Raw genomic sequence first — 24,680 nt, forward strand, 5'->3', positions numbered from 1 at the left:
AACAAGAAGGCCAACAGATGCAGAGCTGGCAGTACCAAGCAGAGAGTCACAGGAGAGAGCAAGTAGGAGAGTGTGCAGTAGCCAGTGTCAGCAATGGAAGAAAGAGTGGGATATGTTTATCATTAGTTCACTGCATATAACTTCATATTCTTAGTTAGTTTTGAGGTGGGGTTTGTGGATATAAAGTGATACAGAGATGATGCCTGTTTGCTTTTGGATGGGAGATTGAGAAGGAATCAGGGCCAAAATTGGTGTGATATGTTAGGGAGTTATTGCAAGAAACAATGCAGAAGTTTGTAATTTTGTTTAAGACAGTTGTCTTTTCATCTAATTACCTGGTTAAATTTATCTTGTGAAGATATAAAGTGTTGGATGTGGAAACATTTTTAAAAACCAAAATGTAACTGCAGATGACTTGCTGCAATGTCATGTTTTCCTGTTGAGGAAAGCAAAAAGTAACCAATTTGGAGGAATAACATCTTTAGAAGTTCTACTTAACTGGATGATTACAAAAAGATCTATCCAATCTCTTCAAGGTAAAACACTTTTTTCTTCAAAATTGTCTTTTCTGCACTAATTGTATCAAGTCAGAATTGACTCTGGGGAGAGAGTTGGGACCCAGTGAAATTGTTCAAACTGGTCCTCATAGAATCATTATAATGCTTCATATTGTATCGCTACTCCTCCATTTTGTCACTAGCTAGTTCTCCTTGTTTGCTTCACAGGTCTCTTGGAGCTGAAAGTGGAAACTATAGAAAGTCTGTTGGCTGCATCATGTCTTTTGCAGCTCCCTCAAGTGGTGGATGTATGCTGCAACTTACTCATGAAAGAGCTCCATCCATCAAATTGTTTGGGAATAAGATGCTTTGCTGATGCTCAAGGCTGCATGAATCTGCTAAAAGTGGCTCACAGCTATACCACGGTAAACACTTCAAAGCTTTTTCATCTGCATGACTAAACTATTGACTGAATTAGGTCACAAAATTTTCAGGGCAGTACATATAAACACATCCATAAACACACAGGATCACATATTTGTAGAGACAGTGTAAGTTATTGATTAGCGTTATCATTCATTTTACATATCACTTTAAATGTCTTTTAGAAATAATGCCAACTAAGTTTTGACTACAAAGTTTTATTTATGATCCCAAGTTCACTTCAAATCAGGACTTTTAAACACCCTGGAGTAGAATCTAAGTTTCCATGTCTCTTAGGGGTAAATGCTTGAAACTTTGTGTTATTTGTCACTACCACAAATCAGAACCCTAAAGTAACATTAGACATTTTTAACTTGCAATCCTAAATTGCGATTTTTGAAAGTGTTGAGAAAGAGGTTTGAAAGAGACAGATGTCACACTCTTGCATACAAAGGGACCTTCAAGCAAAAACCCCTTCAAACAGTGTTAGGGGAAAGTCAAAATGGATCAAACTGTGATCTCTTGTGATAACAAAAGGTAATGAAGGGCTGATGATCCCCTGCTGAACAGCAAGCCACACCCTGTGGGTTATGCCTCAAATCGCAGACAAACAGTATGTTTTTCATTTCGAAGGTGACACAAGTCTGAGTTAAAATACCAGTTTTAACATTCTACTGGAACGTGTTAGTGGGACTGAACATTTTAGTGTGCACAAACCTAGGTTCAAGGGTTGGTGTACTATAAAATTCACAGTTGAAGAACTCTCCCCTAGTTACCCCTCTGTTTCAGGTTAAAGATCTTCTCTTACTCCGAGCGTAACAAAACAGCTGACGAGCAGCCAGACAAAAGACAAACAGCACAACTAAAGGACTCTCTCTCTCACTCTGAATGTTGCAATTCAATCTTTGTTGAAAGGAATCAAAACTTTTTGTTGTATTCACGGAAGGTTGAATTAGGTTTAAAACATAAGTTTAAAAACGTATTGGATGGCATGGGCATGTTGGGCCAAAGGGCCTGTTTCTATGCTTTGAACCTGTATGACTCTAAGGTTATTTGAACCTGGAAGAAAGGAATCTACAAGGAAAAGGATCTTTCTTAAATTAAGCTTGTTGCAATCAACTGAGGCTGTAGATAAATAAAGAAGGGGAGCCAGACCATATCACCTCACATGAGAGTTTAACAGTTTGGCATATTCTGTCTGAAACCAAAACAAAGTGGACAACTTTGCCCAGGGTGTGGTTGTAACATAAATTATTACTTTTCCTAAAAATATGGCTCTCATTTTAACTGAACTCGCAATTGCAACAAACCCGATGTGATGTATACTTCTCAGTGCACCGAGTGGAATGACTTGAGCTGTATTGTGTGCCCATCCTATTGTTTTCCTTTTCAATGCAGGAAGACCATCTTTGGGCTGAGGTTATTTGCAAGTCATCAATGTGATACATGTGACAATTCAGTTGCAAGTACAGCTATGATCCCAGCTTAGGTTATTCAGGTCAAGCGAGATACTAAACTGACATTAGGCTTATCATGATTTTTTGGGCTAAATGAAATGATCCTGATGAAGGGCTTTTGCCCGAAACGTTGATTTCGCTGCTCCTTGGATGCTGCCTGAACTGCTGTGCTCTTCCAGCACCACTAATCCAGAATTTGGTTTTCAGCATCTGCAGTTATTGTTTTTACCTAAATGAAATGATCGTCCACTGAAACATAAGCATCGAGTACTGGAGTCCTGACTTTAACAAAAAAGTAAAATATTATTATAGAAAGGAAATGAAGATAAAATAGAATAAACAAACTATTCACATGTAACCCAAATTTAAAGATTTAAAAACACGGAAAAAACAAAATGTCCCATTACAGCATGCCAACACCAAAGAATTTTCTTCTCTATTTCACATAGGGTTCAATTCCTGATCATGAGAATCTGATAGCCCTTGATTCTTTATACATTTGAGCCTAGTCTTTCTCACCTTAATGTAATGCCTTTCAGTCTTTTAATCAAACATTTCCTGTCTGAAGCTTTTAAAATAAATACCTTCCATTGTGATGACCTCTCTCTTAACGGTCCTGAACTACTTTCCTTTCTCAGAAACAATTGTTTTACACATCCAGCTACAGCCAAGACTTCTGTAAAACTGCCCAACTGAAACCCAAAAGCTTTCTTTTCACTCAATGATTATTTCCTCTAAGCCTCCTAAAACATTCCAGAACCTTCTATTTGAAAGCACTATATTGGTTACTTTATTAACTCCTGACCTCTCCTAATGTAAACAAAACCCCATTACTCTCCAGGAAGTATCTCTTTCATATTGTGTTTTAAATAGTTACGAGTACAGATTAAACCCATTTGCCACTATTTCAAAATCCCAACTTTAAAATAACTGATATTAAAACATATATAAATGGTGCGCCTTACATTAAAATGCTCAATTCATGTCCATATGTTGGAAATCTGTTTAGATTTGTGAAGGAATAAATCAATGGATTCTATCCTGCAGCAATGCACTGTAAGGGAGGGGGGATATAAAGGACACCCCTCATACTCCCTTAATCTTAGTCTCCAACCAGAGTCCAGTATGTCAATATGATCACTGCCGACTATACACAAAAATACATCCTTAGGGTCTGAAAGATGAAGGAGGATTCACTCCTCCTATTTTTAATGTACACCAATTATTGATCTGACTCCTGAGGGGGAGAGCCAGTTTTGCCTCTTTGTTATGTGGAAATAAATTACTGCAGAGAAAAATTGACAGTACAACCAAGTTCTGAGATTTTTCAGGGGAATTGTCGTGTGCCTGACTGCTTTTTGCATTGGAATTTAGCATTTGTTGTTGAAAGAACAGAGCAATACCAAATGAGACAACCCAAAGGCACAAATGCTGAGTCACAATAGGATTTTATAATGGGTTTTGCAGAATTCCTTCAGAAAACAAAATGAGCTGTTCAAAAAAAGGAGGCAGACTGGATTCATTGTTGATCTATTCACTGAGCTGGTAGGTTTGTTGGCAGACATTTTGTCCCCTTTCTAGGTGACATCATCAGTGCTGTGTTGCCTCCTCTATTGTTCCGCTTTGAATTGATGTGATTTGTTTGAGCTGTTTCCGGTTGGTGCCGGTTCCAATTTTCCATTGCAGTGGTTTATATATCAGGTCCAGGTCAATGTGTTTTTTGTTGGAGTCCGAGGATGAGTACTACATTTCCAGGAGTTCTCTTGCTGTTCTTTGTTTGGCTTGTCCTAGTATTGTTGTGTTGTCCCAGTTAAACTCATGGTTCTTTTGAGTATGTGTATGGCTACTGGGGAGAGTGGTCGTGTTGCTTAGTTGCTTAGGAGGCAGTCTAATTTTTCATGTTGTAGAAAATAAACATAGCGTTGTGTCTGAAATTTCCCAACTTGGAGCAAATTTCTATTTTGCTAACTTTCAACCTCAATCTTAGAACAATTGAATCATGGAATCATTATTGCACAAAGGGAGGCCATTTGGTTCTTTCCACTATCACTGCAATTTTGTTTTCTTCAGATGTTCTTGAAAGCCATGATTAAGTCTGCCTGCACCACATTCAGCCAGTGCAATTGACATTTTAACCGTATGCTGCATAAGAAAACTTTTTCAAACATCATTTCTGGTTCTTTTGTCAATTGCCTGATGTATATGTTCTCTGTTCCAGAACACTCATGCCAATAGGAACTATTTCTCCTAATCCATGCTGTCAAGAGCCTTCATGATATTGAACACTTCTATCAAATCTCTTAACTTTATCCTCTCTAGGCAGAGCATCCCCAATTCATCCACTTCATGGAAATCGACTATGATATGGATAAATATGGACTTGTGAATTTGAACTTCCATTGTCTGATTATTTTACTTGACACCTTACTTCAAGAGTCCAGTGGTCTTTAAGATGGAAGAATCATTAACTTATTATGGTTGTAGTGGTTACCTAAACACCGATTGAGGCAAGCTGCATGAGACCCATGTGAAATAAACAAAGTTGCACAGAAATTACCACTTTAATCTAAAGGCATCATAATCAGGCAATTGACTCAGTGTCAAGAAATTTGTATTTCCTCCCTTAACTCCTACTTGCATGATGCTTTCACATGTTGGAACATTAAAGGCTTGTTTGTCAATTATCCAGCATGGAAAGACAATGGAACTAAACTCAGGAATATATATTAAATTACATTCCAAAAGTTCCTTCTGAATAGCAGAGCAGAGTTAAGAAAAAGGGATTGTAAGCAAAAACTTGGCTTTTCTCTCTCTCTCTCTCCCCAATTTTCTCTTCAGCTCAGAATCCAAAATTCAATGAAAAAGCAAACTGGAAAAATAATGATTCCCCAGAACTCAAAGATAACTATAGATTTCACCACTACTGAGGATACAAGTTAAATGTTAGACAACTGCAGTCTCAAATTAAGAATGTCTCATTTCAAGGATTCTAAGGCCTTTTTAGCAGTTAACCTTTATTCTCTCTGCCTGTACCAGGCACTCTCTCTTTGAAACATATTATCTGTGCTGGTGTGTGTGTATTTAACGTTGTGGCCTTACTGTTCTTTTCTCTCAGAGGTAGGTAATAAGACTTTGTCTTTCACACAGTAATCCTTTGGTAGTTGACTCATTCCGTGTTGCATAGCAACTATGGGTTTAATGTTCAAATATTTTGGCTGTCAATTTCAGGGAGCCTTATTGAGGGGTTCCCTTCATGAGCTCTAATGTCTTCCCTAATTTAGTTCTCCACTGCTCACCTCATTAAAGATTCACTCCACCTCCCTGGCAGCACCCTTCATGCTATCTTGCCATTAATAATGAGTAAAGTCCACACTGGTGCCAGAAACTTCTGACATTCACATTCTGGGTGCCATGTCTAAACCCTATATTTCAAATGCTGCAGTCCACGATTTGTTGTTAGTCACACAGTTCTAAGTGCCTGTGAGAAGCAAATTGGCTCTCAACTTTGTCTGCAGAAACTTGAAGGTCCTGGTGGGCAGGGTGGTTGAGACAAGGGCTGATCTTTCCCTCCAGGACCAACAAAGGTCATCACCAGCCTCATCGTCCCAACTTCAGCCTGGTCTGAAGTTGCCACCTGGATCAGTGTTGTTTCTATGGGCTGGAGGAAGACAATAGCACTGCAAGAAAGTCAGTGACTCTAGGTGCTCTGCAAAGAGTAAAACCACCACTTTTTCTCTCTGCTGTCCCACATTCACTTTAACTCCACTATTGTCTTCGGTTCCTATCATGGTCTACCATTACCAATATTGCATGCAGCATCTCCATTTAACACCTCTCATCCACCCTGTTGTCCCAGACTACCAATCATGCTGCCTTCTGCATATCCTTCTGACTCACTTGGGCTCCTCACCGCTTTTTCCCCATCTGCACCACCATTAAAAGAGACAGCTATTTGCAATTCTCTCAATTCCACCACTTGTCTTGTTCCTGGGGGATTTGGCCCACAGTAGGGCTGAGAGCGTTGAAGTAGGTAGCAGAGCATCTGATGTTTCTCTTTTCATCCCATGTGAGGAGAGAAACCTTGAGCTTACGGGAGAGAATTGAAACCATTTATGTAATGAGACCAAGATACGCACATCAGTATCTAAATATGATTCATTGGGAAATGCTACACTGCTTCCCCCATTGCTGCCACTGTATATGTATTCTTAGTGTGTGCAGGTTTCCAATCTTATTCGTAACCCTTTCCCTCTTAACTTCTGCAAGCACCAGCAGCAGTCAAACACCGTCCTCCTGCAAGAGACCAGCTGCTGCAGTCATCAGCTCCTTCTGCAGCTCTGACAGAGAAGTGGCAGACCTTTCAGAGGAAGCACCAATGAAGCTTTCTCCTGCACCCTCCAGCAGCTCCCAGGCTAACACCTCAAACCATTCTTCAGCTAGATGAAACTTGGGAATACAATCTGGTGAGCACATCACTGCCACGTCTGCAGCAGACTGAGGAAGAAATGCTCCAAGTTGTTGGCATTCAGAGGATTGCTGGAAACCAGGTACCTACCTGGACACAGGCAGAGGATGAGCCCATGGAATTGGCCATTAGAAACTTTGTACAAATGCGGAGATGGAAACAGCAGGCATGTTTGCCAGACATACTTGGTAAACAGGATTGTACAGGAGAAGTCTACCTAGCTTATCAGGATTGAGCTAACTCTGACATACAGACAGGCTGGTATCTACCATGGAGGGCCGGGTCAAATAGAAGGCTCTGCAGCTGTTAGAAATCCATGTCGGCTTGTGGTCTATAGCTTTAGCCATCGGTGGTATCACTGACAAGGCGACAGAGGTCGAGGGATATTGACTTAATTGCAGGTGCCCCTTAATTGCAGGAGACAGGGCAGTGCCAGTGGGCACTCAGATGGAGCACTCCCAGATGTCTTTTACAGTATTCTAGAGATATCAAGTATTGCCCTGCCTGCCCTAGGGAAATTCAAGCTAAGGAGGGTGAACCTGTATCTGGACAAGTCACACTCAGCATGTCTAGGTCCTCAAGTCAAATATGCCCCTGGGGCTGTCTATCCAAGCCTTCAAGGTCAATAGATTTGACAACAGGGCAGGTCACCTCCATTCCAGCTTTGACCTACTACAAGATATAAAGGTGCATATGGGCGACACCTCATCATAAAGAAAACCTCATATTTGTAATTATGAATTTTTAAATCACCTGTCTGATCAACTGCCATTTTAACTGTAGCTTTAAAAATGAGTCACAACACTATCCTGCTTAGTGCTCAGGATGTTAGTGCTCACTGTCTGAAGCAGTGCTACTTTCCCTAATGTCCAACGTGATGTAACGTGTTTACATTGTTCAATGTGGGAGCACCAGATCTTGTGAAAACTTTGAACAATTGTTATTGTTAACTTTTTAGTTAACAATAGAAAAAGTGAACAAAGAACAAATAAAAATTGCAATTGATTTTGACTGTTTGTCTTTGGAGCAGGAACCAATTTGCAGTCAATAAATGATCACTTCTAATTTATATTTCAAATAACACACATTGTCAAGGACCTACAGTTCAGTAATGAACCTATACTTCTGCATCCTTCTGCAGACTATGCAATCCTAGAATGTAACACTTGAAAAAGTGACTGCAATGATTTCTATTTCACAAAGATTACTAGGATTAGTCTGGATTAATGAAATGGTAGGAATCGTTTTGTGGTCAGAATTTGTCATCTACATAAAAGCAAAATATTAAAGATGCAGGAGATGGTAAATCAAAACAGAAAGTACTTGTGAAACTCAATCAGCCTGGCAGCCTCACTGGCAAGAAAAATAATATTTTTTGACTCCAATGATTCTTTTTGAATCTGCCAAACAATATTAATTAAACTTGAAACGCTAACTCTATTTCTCTCTTCAGAGTCACTGCCAGACCTGCTGAGTTTCTGTTTTAATTTGCATTCTACATAATTGGTCAATGCAGGACTTAGAGTGCAAAATTTTGTGAATGCCGATATCTTTAGACTAGAATCTGAGAGAGCCTGATTAATATAGTTGCCCATTGAAGGGCCTTGCATTGTACATGAGTGCAAAGACAAACAAATTTATTCTGCCCACTCTGGGTGTGCTGGCAGCCATTTTTCATTTTCATTGCTCAGTTGAGAATTGGATGGAGATGGAAAGTTTTGCACATGGCACTGTAGAGTAAGATGTAGGCTCTGCCGTTGACCAACTGTGATGGAACTCCCTGATGGACCATGTTCACCTAAACTACTCCCCTTAGATTTTGAGAAATAGCCATTTGGTTAAAGCACATTCATTACGGTTGCCACATAACTAGCTGACACATAGTTCCATTGCGACATTGATGTCACATGGAGCAACATGTTGAACCCGCCACTGATCATTGGTGGCAAACAGACAAGCTGCCTGGCTTTCTGTCTGCACTCATCAGCAAGGCAGGACAGAAGAACAATGAGGATGGTAGGCAAGGGAATCCAAACTTATCAGGAATAGATTGTAACATGGAATTTGGAACACAAACAGAACAAATTTAAATGTGAATTTGTACTTGCTAGGTTACATGCAGTAAGCTGAACTTGCCTATTGTCTGAATAAAGTTAAAAATCACACAATACCAGGTTATACTCCATAGGTTTATTTGGAAGTACTAGCTTTTAGAGGGCAGTGCTGTGAAAGCTAGTACTTCCAAAGAAACCTGTTCAACTATAACCTGGTGTTTTGTGATTTTTAACTTTGTTCACCCCAGTCCAACACTGCTACCTCCACATAGTGTTCAGAACAGAAGAGGCAGGCACATAGCAGCATTTTACCATAATATGTAACATGGAAAACCATTATGTGGGATAACACAAGTTTTAACTTAAATGGGTTACCTTCAAATCTCACAATGGGTTAAATTAAGCATGCTAATCTGTTCCAGTGATTTAGCTGGATAAAGAAAATTCCATGGTAGAATTTTTAAAAAAGCACAAGAATTTGGAACAGGAGTCAGTTATTCTATCCCTCAAACCTACCCCAAACATTCAATAAGATTGTGGAAGATCTAATTGTGGTTTCAACTCCACTTTCCCGTCTCTACTTCCACCCATGAACAACCCATGACTCTCTGTCAATCATAAATACTAGCAATCCAGTCTCCCAATGTGTCAACCTAATTACTTCCTGAATCAGTATTCTGCAAGTGGCTGTTCATTCTTCTGTTTGTGGGATCTTGCAGTTTGTAAATTGCAATCTACGGAACAAAAATAACCACTCTTCAGGCAAGTTCATAGACTGGATGTGAAACAATGGGAGTTGTGAAAATGTACTACACAGATGGAAATTCTTCCTTTATTAAACCTGCAGGAAAATCATATTAAAAAATTACACCTCCCTGCTATTATAGTCCTGCTTCTTAACTTACACCAAACTAATCTGAGGAAGTCATTGTGTTGCAGCATTGATTTAACACTAGGAATGAGATTGTGGAGCAGTTAACTTTGCAATGTACTGTAACCTACACAATATAAATTAGTTGTAAATACAGTCCAAATGGGAATTTCCAGATGTATTGCAGGCAGACTTTAAGAATCCCTACTGTTTGTTCCTCCCTTGAGTGACAGTTTGTTCATTCAAAAATATAAAAGTGATACCAGTATCATCAAATCAAAATTGGTAAACCACCCATGGAACTACGAATAATACTGTCAGTGCACATCAGTTGGATATGAAAAAGCTAAATTTTAATTGTACATTAGTTACTACATTGTGTTTTTTTTAATCAAATTTTCATTGAAGCATACAATTTGAAAATAAATGGACTTAGTAAAGCTTGAGCCCATCCTGTTTAATCTCTTCAATCATGGATATAACAGTTTAGATGTTATTAACAGTTTCCTGCTTCAGTATCTTTCTCACACAGATGAAGCCCATCCTGATAAACAGCATTGTCTATTTTTGTAAACTGAAATGTATTTAACTTCCTGTTCCTATTTTCCAGACAAAATCACAGTGAGAGGCTGAGATAGGATGAGGATAATGGCTCATATCCCTTGTTACTCTTAGAATCAGCAATTTAAATTCTGCCTGTTTTGCAATTACTTTTCATTTTCTAACAAATCATGAAAAGAGATGAAAGACATCAGTATAGGACAAAAATAACTCGAGGGTTGTCCAGTAATCGTGCCAGATTTACAGAATGATGAACTTGCTAAATAACAAGGGTATTATTGTTGTCAGGAGTCAAATAAGCATAGCCAGAGTAATTTTCCAAAATAATGTTGCTAGTAAACATTTTGTTTAGTTAGTTTCTAGAGAATGGTCAATACTGTTAAGGCTATGTTTGTTGGTATCTGTTTACATGGCTTGAGAAATTATTGACAACTTGGCTTCCTGGACCATGGAAGAAATTAAGAAGCATATGTAGGTCAGCTATTGATCAGTTTATAGCAACCTCACTTCAGAGTCAAAAAGCTTCTTGGTGCCCACTTCAGGGTGTTGAGCCCTCCAGTATATGCACAATGTAATTGTTGCTACACTTCAAAAGTAATTCCTTGGCTATGATTTGGAGATGCCGGTGTTGGACTGGGGTGTACAAAGTTAAAAATCTCTCAACACCAGGTTATAGTCCAACAGGTTTAATTGGAAGCACTAGCTTTCAGAGCAATGCTCCTTCATCAGGTGGTTGTGGGGCTCTGAAAGCTAGTGCTTCCAATTAAACCTGTTGGACTATAACCTGGTATTGAATGATTTTTAACTTCTTTGGCTATAAAATGCTTTGGTACATTTAGTAGCTACTTGGTAGTTCCTATGTAAATGCCAGTCTTTCTTTTATGTAAATAGTAGTTTTCCTTACAATGATGAACAAGTGGCAACCCAACACAGTGCCAGCTATCAGTTACACTATTTGTTAAATGCAGTTTTCTGCCCTGGGATTTAAATTTATGACCTTTGGGTCCATCATAAACTTTTACTGAGCATTGAGATGACATTTCATATCGCAGAAAGTAGAATTAAAAGAGCAAATTTTTACTTGCCCCAGAGGTGTTTACAGAGGTATGTCAAAAACAATTGGCAGACTTTGCCATTTGATGCTTTTGATTGTTTTCACAACCTTAACAGTAAGTGAACCCTTGACAAGCTGCAAATTTATGTTGAGAATACACTGAGTAACCAACACATTGATATGGAATATAGAATTCTAAAATCAGCATCAATCTAACTAGAGGGTCTATCAAGAACAGTTGAGGTTATAACCTCATGATATGCTGTACTTGGTTTGTACCATGGCAAAGGATTGCAATTTTCAGTGGAATACTAGTCAAACTTCTAAGCTTGTAATTTGCACACCAACTTACTCTGACCCTTTTGGCTGCACCTCTCACCACTTCCCTAGCTGCCCTGATTCACTGACATTCCAACTCGAGACTGCTCACTGCCTGCCTCCTCTCACTGAGCTACTGCCTCACGGTCTACCACTCCCCATAAGCAAGAGAGCAGGGCAGTGAGGGGGATGGAGGCAATGAGCTGTCAGCCATTGGGCAGCATGGACAGTAGTAATCATTGTAGTCAGTGAATGAACCAAATGAGGGCCAAGCGAAGTAGTGAACATTGTGGCCATAGTAGTTAGGGGTGTGGTGATGGGCCAAGTGAAGACTAGGGCGAGCAAGTGAGTGGCGAGCATTCCATGGTGGCACAACAATAAATTTAGTAGCACTCCGATAAATCCCTATGGGCAGAATAATGGCAACTCCCTTCTGAGTGCACATTGATGACAACTTTCTGTTCTTGTTTATTTGGCAGAAGATATATTGGAGATTACCCAGTAACTTGCCTTAAAATTTGGTCCTTTATAGCACTCTTCCAAATTTGGCAATGGCCATAAGTTAATTAACCTCAAGGTTAATTCTGCCTGCAACAATAGTAAATTCACCAACTTTAAGATTGTTTAAATAGTCATTGGATAGGTGTATGGATGAGAATTGAATAGTGTAGATTGATGGGTTTCAGATTGGTTTCACAGGTCAGCGCATCATCGAGGGCCGAAGGTCCTATACTGCGCTTTATGTTCTATGTTTTATGTTCTAAGGCAGATCTTTATGTTTGCAGACATCCACGCTGGGATTTGAGATCATTAATGTCTTACTTCAGGAGGACCTACTTTAGTCACTTTGGATGGCTTCAGGATATGAGTATTTCCAATTCTTTATTCTGAAATGTCTGTTTAATATTTTGAGAGTTATAGTCATAGAGATGCACAGCACGGAAACAGGCTCTTCAGTCCAACTCGGCCGTGCCAACCAGATACCCTAACCTAATCTAGTCCCATTTGCCAGTATTTAGCCTGTATCCCTCTAAACCCCTCCTATTCATACCCAGCCAGATGCCTTTGAAAAGTTGTAACCATACCAGCCTCCACCACTTCCTCTGGCAGCTCATTCCATACACGCACCAACTTCTGCATGTAAAGGTTGCCCCTTAGGTCCCTTTAATATCTTTTCCCTCTTACCCTAAACCTATGCCCTCTAGTGCTGGACTCCCCAACCCAGAGGAAAGACCTTGACTATTTATGCTATCCATGCCCCTTATGATTTTATCAAACTCCGCCCTCGACACTGCAGGGAAAACCTATTCAGCCTCTCTCTCTGTAGCTCAAATCCTTCAACCTTGGTAACATCCTTGTAAATCTTTTCTGAACTCTTTCAAGTTACACAACATCCTTCCAATAGGAAGGAGACCAGAATTGCAAACAATTTTCCATAAGTGGTCTAACCAATGTCCTGTACAGCTGCAACATGACATCCCAACTCCTGTACTCAGTGCTCTGACCAATAAAGAAAAGCAAACCAAACGCCTTCTTCACTATCTTATCTACCTATGACTCTACTTTCAAGGAACTATGAACCTGCACTCCAAGGTCTCTTTGTTCAACAACATTCCCTTGGACCTTACCATTAAGTGTATAAGTCCTGCTCTGATTTGCTTTTTCAAAATGTAGCACCTCACATTTATCTAAATTAAACTCCAGCTACCACTCCTCTGCCCATTAGCCCATCTGATCAAGATCCCATTGTACTCTGAGTTAACCTTCTTTGCTGTCCATTACACCTCCAATTTTGGTGTCATCTGCAAATTTACTAAATACATTTTTATAAATACATTAAGGACAAAAGGGTAACGAGGGAGACAATAGGGCCCCTCAAAGATCAGCAAGGTAGCCTTTGAGTGGAGTTGCCGGAAATAGAGGCAATGCTAAATGAGTATTTTGCATCAGTGTTTACTGTGGATAAGGACATAGAAGATATAGAATGTGGGAAAATAGATGCTGACGTTTTGAAAAATGTCCATAGTACAGAGGAGGAGATTCTGGTTGTCTTGAAACACATAAAAGTGGATAAATCCCCAGGATTTGATCAGGTGTGCCCTAGAACTCTGTGGGAAGCTAGGGAAGTGATTACTGGGCCTCTTGCTAAGATATTTGTATCATCGATAAATACACGTGAGGTGCCGGAAGACTGAAGGTTGGCTAACGTGGTGCCACTGTTTATAAAAGGTGGTAAAGAAAAGTTAGAGAAGTATAGACCAGTGAGCCTGACCTTGGTGGTGGGCAAGCTGTTGGAGACAATCCTGAGGGACAGGACTTGCATGCATTTGGAAAGGTAAGGACTGATTAGGAATAGTCAGCATGGCTTTGTGCGTGAGAAATCATGTCTCACAAACTTGATTGAGTGTTTTGAAGAAATAACAAATAGAAATGATGAGGGCAGAGCAGTAGATGTGATCCATACGGACTTCAGTAAGTGTTGGACAAGGGTCCCTATGGGAGACCCGGTAGCAAGGTCAGATCTCATGGAATATAGGAAGAACTAGCCATTTGGATACAGAACTGGCTCGAAGGTAGAAGACAGGGTGGTGGTGGAGGGTTGTTTTTCAGACTGGAGGCCTGTGACCAGTGGAGTGCCACAAGGGTCGGTGCTGGGTCCACTGATTTTTGTCATTTATATAAATGATTTGGATGTGAATGTAGGAGAGCATGGGGTTTGTTTTATAATTCAAAGGCTAAGAGTCAGGTGAGGCCTTAGTAGCAATTTTTCGCACCCCAGTACCCATAAAGAAAAGTTAGTTCCAGAAGATTCTTGTCAGTTCTGAGTTTTAACAGTTATGAATAGGACAAGCCTTAACTGCACGTGACAGTTTAAACATACCATAGTTTGTTATTTCTGATCTCTTGTGCCAACAGGTTCTAGGTTTTCCACCTAATTGTTGTTAATTTAAATTGTAATTTACCAATCATAGTAAACCCTGTCAGGCAATAGCAATCTTGAACAAGACATAATCTAACCACCTCCACATCACAGACATTTGATGGCAATACTACCATTGAATGCCCTACCACCAACTATTTAGGAATGAGTATTGACCAGCAACTCAATTGAATGAGTTATATAAATATTGTAGTTACAAAAAGGAGATAGGCATTCTGTGATAAATTTCTCATGTTCTGAATCTTCAAAACCTGTCTAACATCTATATGACACAAATCAAGAATATGATGGAATACTCTCCAATTTCTTGGATAAATGAATGCACAATTACACTAAAGAAATGCATCAACATTCAACGCATACTTCATCAAAACCCTATTCATCACCTTAAATATGCATCTCTCCATCTCTGGCACACAGTGACAGTAGTGTGAATCATCAAAAGAGCAATTTACTAAGGCTTCTTCGACAGCATCTTCCACACCCAAGATCTCTACCATCTAGAAAAACAGACAGCAGATATCCCTAGATTTCACTACCTCTAAGTTCTCCAAGTTGTACACCATTCTTTCACTGTCAAAATCCTGGAACTTCCTATCTAATGGCACAAGACTACAGTGGTTCAAAAAAGCAGCTCACCATCACCAACTTGCCTTTGGCAATCAATGATTGGCAAGCAATAATGGCCATCAGTGATCCACGATGAATCAAACTCATTCCAACTATGGCCCTATCAATTCTTAGCAGAAATGTATCATTATTTCCACATTCCTGAGCTTCGTGCTCCAATTTGTAAAGTCCCAATGTTATTAACTATTTTACATCAAATATAGTGAAGGGCAATTGCTTCTGAATCTATATCAATGTTGGTTGACTGATATGTGGCAGAGCAGTTGGTTAATGTCTGGTCATTTTTAAGAATTAAGGCCTGTATATAGTTCTTACTTATTAAGAGAAGTGTCACATATAAATGTTTCTATTTCAATCCAATATATCGAAGACTGGTTCCATATGTTTTTCTCTGTGTATCTTTTTCTCCCCATTGGCAGATTGGCTTGGCTATTTAATCAGATCTGTCAAAGAAACAAGAGCAGATGTTTCTGAGGAATGTATAGACTATTATTGATGTTTATAAGTTTTGGCTTTATACCGAACGTTTATCATATTGAAATGTCTCAATGTGCTTTTCAGACCAATAATTATTTATTAGATAATTAGGGAGCCATACCCTGTCAGCAACATTGTATAAATAGTAGGAAGATGAATAACTAGTTGAACATAAGCCAAGTGTAATCCAGCCATTTGTTTTGTGAATCCCTGAAGTTCACACAAGTTGATAAATGCAGATTTTGATATCCGACATGTTTCTATCCAAACCACTATGCTGATTTGTTCAGGTTAGCACTCTCATGGTTAGCTCTGCCTGTTGGAGTGCATAGTTCAGCAGAAAGAATACTGGGGAAAAAAAAGTACCTAAGCAGACTCTCTTCCACCCGAGGCAGGTGTTTATTTGTGCATAAAAGCACTCTTGGCTCCTTTTTAAAATTTGTTTCATATCTTTTTTCAGTTCTTGAAACTTTCTGTATTTTTAGGATTTAACCTATTGACTAAATGTCCGGTGTGCGGTGCTGGAAAAGCATAGCAGGTCAGGGAGCAGGTGAGGAGCAGGAGAATTGATGTTTCGGGCAAAAGCCCTTCATCAGAAACCTGATGAAGGACTTTTGCCTGAAACATCGATTCGCCTGCTCCTTGGATGCTGCCTGACCGGCTGTGCTTTTCTCTCACCACACTCTCGACTCTGATCCTCCAGCATCTGCAGTCCTCACTTTCACCTATCGGTTAAATGCTCCTTTCTTCTGGAACTCTGGATCTTCTTGGCTGTCAGAGTTGGAGTTGGATGTTGCCAACGCTACCATAAATTTTCTCTTGCCCTCAAGAATTTGTTTCAAATGCTGGATCATTAAACTACTGTTGACTTCACTTTAGTGCTTCCATGTGCAATAAAGATTGCTCTGGGCTTCTCTGGTGAGTTTTAAATCATTGCTTAGTGCTATTAGCTGTTTTCATCCATGATGATTGATCTCGCCATGCATCAGAGTGTTTGCTGAGGTCATTTTAATGCACTTTGTGTTATAGCTCTGGAAATCAATAATATCTTGGATTAACAGTAAAGAAATTGAAGCAATATTCAGTAAAACCTATTACCATGCTCAAACAGGAATGTTGTGGCCAACTCCTGTTTTATTTTATGAAGGTAAAGAGAATCTTATAATTTTATTAACATATTATGTCAAAAACATTTGCTTGTCTCCAATTTTTGTTTCATTGAATTGCTGTGCAGGAACATTTCATGGAAGTGATTAAGAACCAAGAGTTCCTTCTGCTCCCTGCCAGCGAGATTGAGAAGCTCCTTGCTAGTGATGACATTAATGTTCCTGATGAGGAGACCATATTTCAAGCTTTGGTGATGTGGGTAAAACATGATTTACAGAAGAGACAACAGGATCTTGCAATGCTCCTGTCTTACATCAGACTGCCTTTGCTGTCTCCACAGGTAAATGTATAGAAAATAGTCAATATACTGTTCCATACAGTGTTTAATATGAGTTAACTACTACATGAATTTAATATTTACTTATTTTGAAAAAGTAATCTAATATTGTGATGGTAATGTTTCATTATCAGCGCTTCATCCTGTACATGTTTCTGATGAGAACACAAGAGCAATTATAATTGAATCGACCATATAGGAACAGAACGGTTGGACAGTTAAATTTGCCAGATAACTTATTCACCATGGAGTCCCCAGGAGTCTTTGAATCCCAACTGTAGCCTTCTCTAATGAGTAGCTAGTGAAGATTCCAGATCAAACCCAGCTCAGCTCTGGCCTACAGTTGAGGAGGAACCAACTGATGTGATTTGTTTTAAATTTGACAGCCTGAATGATATCAGGAGAGGCACAAACGGCTTATGCTCTTTGCATCCTCAGGAGGAGTGGAGTTCTCCTCTAGCCCTCATGAAGATTAGGGGCCTCATCTAGAGAGAGAAAATTTATGGTTGCCCACATCTCACCCCTTTCCATTTCATGTGATGTCATTGGAGCCCATTCCACCATCCATGTGGTTTTTTCCACCACTTCCAATTGATTTCCCAACTAGAGGTGTGGGAAATTGGCTGGCAAGATTTAAAATCATCGAGGAGAAAGTGAGGACTGCAGATGCTGGAGATCAGAGCTGAAAATGTGTTGCTGGAAAAGCGCAGCAGGTCAGGCAGCATCCAAAGAGCAGGAGAATCGACGTTTCGGGCATAAGCCTTTCTTCTGAAGAAGGGCTTATGCCCGAAACGTCGATTCTCCTGTTACTTAGATTTAAAATCACCCAGGTCTACTTCAGAAGTGAGAAAATTTCTGCTTGATACAGTTACCTTCATGCTTAAAGTCACTGCAGTTAAAATCTGGTCTCTTCAGGCGATCCCCAGGTTGCAAACGGTTTCCGATCTGGAGTCTGCTCACAAGTCGATTGGTATGCATTTCAGAACACAGTACAGGACAATGCAAAGAAACCATTTGCAAGTTCATGAAATGTTTATATGTTGGGTCGTCAAAATTACTTCACTGTATGGGATTGTGTGTGTAAGAATGAGCATTTGTAAGTTGGACCTTTATAAACTAGAACCCCCTCCCCACCACCCCCACCAAATACCATATGCGTATCACAAACAGTTAGTGGCTGTAGTCCCAAAATTAATAAAGCCACCTCTTTTAAAAAAAAATCGTAATTAGTTACGTAATTATACTTGCATTCTCTGCAGGTTATTACATATAACAGTATCCCAAGAATCAGAATAAAATACTCGTTTGGAATGTTACAATGAGTTATGTGGACAAATGGTGACTGATGAGTTCTATATTTCTTAATAGTTTTTGGCTGACTTGTAAAACAATCCAATGTTTGCTAATGACCTGGACTGTCAAAAACTACTTATGGAAGTTATGAGGTATCATTTGTTGCCAGAGAGACGACCCATGATGCAAAGTCCCAGAACGAAACCCCGAAAGTCTACAGTTGGAGCACTTTACGCTGTAGGAGGAATGGACACCACCAAGGGTAAGAAAGAATAGGAGACTGAAGCATGTGTTACTAAACCTATAAAGACTAAGCATTTACATTTTTTTTGCAACAGCCTTTGCACTGACCTATCAACTATTTGGGTTCAATAGAGTACACATAGTGTAGCTGCTTCTTCCATTTAAAAATTCAGAACAATATGAGTGAAATAAGTTAGAACTTTATCAAAGGGTATTATAAATTTGGACAAAACACATTTCTGTGGTCTTCTAAATGTTTCATGCTTTCCCTCAGTTACTTTATGTAATTTTTCATAAACCTTCTTCAGTTGCGATGATGAAACTGGATGTACAGATCTCACCAAAATTAATCCTTACTTAACGTCAAGGAGATCTATGATGGTGACTTGGGAAATCGTGACCTTTTCTCCCACACATTTTTGACCGTCATGCTGTGTTTTCCTGATGGACACAGGTAGATGTAGAATCTACAGGAATTTCAAGGAGGGGCCACGTTTCACCACTTCAATTTGCAGAATTATGTTGTTATACAGTTCATTGTACCAAACTAATCTCTACACCTTTCTGTTTATCCATGATTGTACGCTTGTGGATGAATTATTACTTTCAACAATAAATAAATAGACTTTCAGATGATCTGTTACTTCTAACAACTCAGCATTGATTTTTTTTACGTCTAGTGATTGATAACACTACTGAATTTAAACTTTCTAAACTTACAATGTTGCAACCAAAATTGTCAATGTTTCTCTGATATACCACTGTACATTTCTACGGGGGCTACAACAGTAGAAAAATATGATCTCAGGACGAACAATTGGATGCAAGTCGGCACAATGAATGGAAGACGGCTACAGTTTGGCATGGCAGTGAATGATAGCAAGCTGTATGTGGTCGGTGGGAGAGATGGATTAAAGACATCCAACACTGTAGAATGCTACAATCCAACAGCCAAGGTCTGGTCCATAATGCCACCAATGTCTACACACAGGCATGGCCTAGGTAAGTGATAACAACTTGTGGCTTCAAAAAAAATGAAGTCTATCAAATATGTTATGATGCTTATAGAAATTGTTAATTTTTAAAAGATATGCATTTCCCAATGGCCAGCAGAAAGAATAACATGGGCTGATTTCACATTTTGAGACTTTCTCCAAAACAAACAAAGATCAACATAGACTAAATATTACATAACAGGCAGCTCATATGTTAAACTGCAAAAAATGTATTCTGCATGGTATTGGTCATATTTTTAAAGGAGGTAATAAGGTGCATTAGTGGTAATTCAGAAATTCATCAGACTAATATTTGGAATGAGTAGATTGTCTTGTAAATAAAGTTTGATCAGGCTTGGCTTGCATCCGCTGAGTTTTAGAAAACTAAAATAAGACTTAATTGAAATCTTTAGGGGGGTTCATATTTAAAGGTCATACATGTCCATTTGAAAAAGAGGTTATAACCCACCACCCAAAAAAACTCTCGACAGATCGTGGGTCTTTGGAACTCTCTTTGTGAAAAGGTGGTGAAAGTAGAGACCCTTGGTCATAATTTAAAAATAACACGTCATTCACTTAAGGCAGAGTTGAGGAAAACATTTTTCTGTCAAAAGGCTGTGAATCTTTGGATTCCCTTCCTCAAATGGCAGTGGATTTTAAAATATTTTAATGGAAGTGGCAGATTTTTGTTTACAAAGAGGATGAAAGATTATCAAGGTTATGCAGGAATGTCAGCCTGACATTAGCATCAGACACAGCAATGGCCATCCCTGGGTACATCCTATCCTTCCACTACAACAGGCTCAGCAGAGGTATGCAGCCAGGAGAGAGTGGTCTAGGTGTCTTCAACATTGACTAAGGACCCCAGGAGGTTTCATAGCCATCTCAACAACATATTACAGCAATGGGTCAAAGTCCTGCAATGTGCATCCTAACAACTCTATGATTGCAGCTATATCATGTGGAGTGCAACAATTCAAGTAGGCAGCTCATCACTGCCCCATCATCAGGTGTGATTGGTGTTTGACAATAAATACTGCCTTTGCCACCAATGCCCACATTCTGAGAGAAAATAATTTTAAAAATTACACAATATCATAGAGCATTGAGTACAGCAAAATCAAAGAAAATGTTTTAAAACACTTCGGTTTGTTAATCAAACTCATCTTGAATTCATCAGTTTGTGAGGAACAGGTGTAAAATCAACCCTACCATAAACAAGACATTTTGCTTATTTGTAAGGCTTCTTATTATATCATATGCCTGATTTTCCCTACTCGGCCAATAGAGTATCTTACAGATTTACTCTTAGCATGGGACTTTAGTCCTTTTGAAAATAAAGCTGAAAATCAATTGTACAGCAACCAACTACAGAGTTATTTTCCCCCAGGCTATTAGCAGTAAATTAACATCTTAGTGAGGCAAATAGTCTATCATCTGCTTCAATCTTGTCTTCTAAAAGTTTGATATGCATTAACAAGGTAGAAATGAAGCCAGTCTACAGACTTAAAATTATATATATTGAGATCTGTACAGCATGTCAAAAATAAATGATTTAGAATTGAGATATTTGCATTTGTATTATCTGTTATTACTGCAGCCTTTAAAATTCTGCTTGAAACTTGAAGCTTGAACATTCCTTTCTCAAAACCTTTCTAAATTAGAATCTAGAATGAATTTGTATATTAAAAAATCTTGCTTGGTCTCAAGTGACATTTCGTAGGTCAGTCTGTTAAATCAAGAGGATGTATGATGATTCTTCAATGGGTACATTTTTGAGTTTCTCTCTTCCTAAAGTATAAACATCTCAAAATGTAGAAGGGGATAGCAAGTAATAAAATATTTGTTGATTTTCTTTTATTAGTCAAGATGATTTAGGTTGTACCTGCAGGTCATGTATCTGAGATATTCAGGAATTGAAATTTGTATTTGGTGGTAGTTTGATGGTGTGAATGACCACCTGTCTAACATACTGTTCCACTGAAGTTAAGTTGGCAAGGAGTAAAACCACTGCCAAGTCATGGGGGCTCATTCTTTGCTACCTTTAAGGACCTCTTTATCTGACAAATCTTCAGCATTCCTATTTAATATGAGATTATAGAAAGTAAGCAAGGAACAAAATAAAACAAGTGCTTAAGGCCAGCAACTTCTGCAACTGTTCTAAGTGATTTACTTTCAGAAAACAGATTGCTGTCCTTGCTGTAATTTTGCTTCTCCACCAATAATTTTGGTTCTTTATTTCTTTTAGTAAATATTGAAATGTCCAACTGCTTTATTTTACATCTTAGTTTTTTAACTACTTTACTAGTTAGAGAAACAGTTATTTAAAGCATTACTGCTATATCTCAGGAATATTGGGTGTTGTCTGTTAGTCTCACTCTCGGGGCGGAGCAGGTAACGGCTGTCTGATGGTGTTTTCTTTAAAATCATGGTATAGTCCAGTTATTTTTTTTTAACGGCTAAAATTTAAAGTTTTTTTTAAGTGCCTAGCGGACCCGGAAGCTGGTGTCGCGCCAGCTTACCTGGGAAGGTTTTTTGTCTTATAAAAGCGCGCAGGTGAGGAACCCGAGGCACTACAGGGGTAGAGTCTCCCACCCGCCCTCCTCCTCTAACCTAATAATAAGACCCGTTGTGACAAGCAGGTAAGTGCTGCATTTTGTTGTTTGTTTCTTTACATCTAGTTTTTAAAGTTTCTCTTTTAGAGGGATGGCAGCGAAGGCAGTGCAATGTTCCTCTTGCAACATGTATGAGGTGAGGGAAGCCATTAGCGTCCCTCCTGATTACACTTGCAAGAAGTGCACCCATCTCCAGCACCTCCAAGACCGTGTTAGGGAACTGGAGCTGGAGTTGGATGAACTGCGGATCATTCGGGAGGCAGAGGTGGTCATAGATCAGAGTTTTAGGGAAGTAGTTACTCCGAAGGTTATAGAGAGATGGGTAACAGTGAGGGGGAGTGGGAGGAAGCAGCCAGTGCAGGGACCCCCTGCGGTCATTCCTCTCAAGAACAAGTATACCGTTTTGGATACTTGTGGGGGGATGACTTACCAGGGGTAAGCAACGAGGTTCAGGCCTCTGGCACAGAGCCTGTCCCTGTTGCTCAGAAGGGAAGGGTGGAGAAAGGTAGACCGATAGTTATTGGGGACTCAATAGTGAGGGCCATAGATAGGCGGTTTTGCGGGGGCGACAGAGACTCACGATTGGTATGTTACCTCCCAGGTGCAAGGGTACGTGATGTCTCTGATCGTGTGTTCCGGGTCCTCAAGGGGGAGGGGGAGCAGCCCCAGATCGTGGTCCACGTTGGCACCAGTGACATAGGTAGGAAGAGGGGTGAGGATGTTAGACAGGCTTCAAGGGAGCTAGGTTGGAAGCTCAGAGCTATAACGAACAGAGTTGTTGTCTCTGGTTTGTTACCCGTGCCACGTGATAGAGAGTCGAGGAATAGGGAGAGAGAAGAGTTAAATGCGTGGCTACAGGGATGGTGCAGGAGGGAGGGATTCCGGTTTCTGGACAACTGGGGTTCTTTCTGGGGAAGGTGGGACCTCTATAAACAGGATGGTCTACACCTGAACCTGAGGGGCACCAGTATCCTTGGGGGGAGGTTTGCTAGTGCTCTTTGGGAGGGTTTAAACTAACTCTGCAGGGGCATGGGAACCTGGATTGTAGCTTTAGGGTACAGGACCTTGAGTGTAGGGAGGTTAGGAACATGGCATCGATCTTGAAGGAGGGTGCCTGTAAACAGGAAGGTGGCTTGACGTGTGTATACTTCAATGCCAGAAGTATAAGAAATAAGGTAGGTGAGCTTGCAGCATGGGTTGGTACCTGGGACTTCGATGTTGTGGCCATTACAGAGATGTGGGTAGAACAGGGACAGGAATAGCTGTTGCAGGTTCCAGGGTTTAAATCAAGGGTCAGAGATGGGGGTAAAAGAGGGGGAGGTGTGGCATTGCTTGTCAAGGATAGTATTCCAGCAGTCGAAAGGGTGATGGAGGAAGACTTGCCATCTGAGGTAGTGTGGGCAGATGTTAGAAATAGGAAAGGTGAGGTCACCCTGTTAAGAGTTTTCTACAGGCCTCCTAATAGTCCGAGAGAAGTAGAGGAAAGTATTGCGAGGATGATTCAGGAGAAGAGTGAAAGTAGCAGGGTGGTTGTTATGGGGGACTTTAACTTCCCAGATATTGACTGGGAAAGCTATAGCTCGAGTTCGTTAGATGGGTCGGTGTTTGTCCACTGTGTGCAGGAGGGTTTCCTGACACAATATGTAGACAGGCCAACAAGAGGTGAGGCTATACTGGATTTGGTTCTAGGTAATGAACCAGGCCAGGTGTTAGACTTGGAGGTAGGTGAGCACTTCGGAGGCAGTGACCACAACTCGGTGACTTTTACTCTAGTGATGGAGAGGGATAAGTGTGCACTGCAGGGCAACAGTTAAGCTGGGGGCAGGGAAATTATGATGCGGTGAGGCATGATTTAGGATGCGTGGATTGGAAAAATAGGCTTCAAGGGAAGAACACAAATGATATGTGGAGATTGTTCAAGGAACAGCTAATGGGTGTCCTTGATAAGTATGTACCAGTCAGGCAGGGAGTAAAGGGTCTTGTGAGGGAGCCATGGTTTAACAAGGAATTGGAATCCCTTGTGAAAGGGAAGAGGGCGGCCTATGTAAAGATGAGGCGTGAAGGTTCAGTTGGGGCGATTGAGAGTTATAAGGTAGCCAGGAAGGATCTAAAGAGAGAGCTAAGAGCAGCGAGAAGGGGACATGAAAAGTCCTTAGTTGGTAGGATTAGGGAAAACCCAAAGGCTTTCTATAGGTATGTCAGGAATAAAAGGATGACTAGGGTAGGTATCGGTCCAATCAAGGATAGTAGTGGGAAGTTGTATGTGGAGGCGGAGGAGATTGGTGAGACACTAAATCAATACTTTTCGTCAGTATACACTCAGGAACAGGACACTGTTGCTG

The 24,680-nt window shown here is 40.0% G+C and overlaps 1 pseudogene; it reads left to right on the forward strand.

Annotated features, from left to right (window-relative positions):
• The window catches only part of LOC140495688 (kelch-like protein 4), a 166,631-nt pseudogene that overhangs the window by 91,525 nt on the left and 50,426 nt on the right, over positions 1-24,680 (forward strand).

Source organism: Chiloscyllium punctatum, chromosome 25 (assembly GCF_047496795.1).
Source record: "Chiloscyllium punctatum isolate Juve2018m chromosome 25, sChiPun1.3, whole genome shotgun sequence".
Lineage (NCBI taxonomy): Eukaryota > Metazoa > Chordata > Chondrichthyes > Orectolobiformes > Hemiscylliidae > Chiloscyllium > Chiloscyllium punctatum.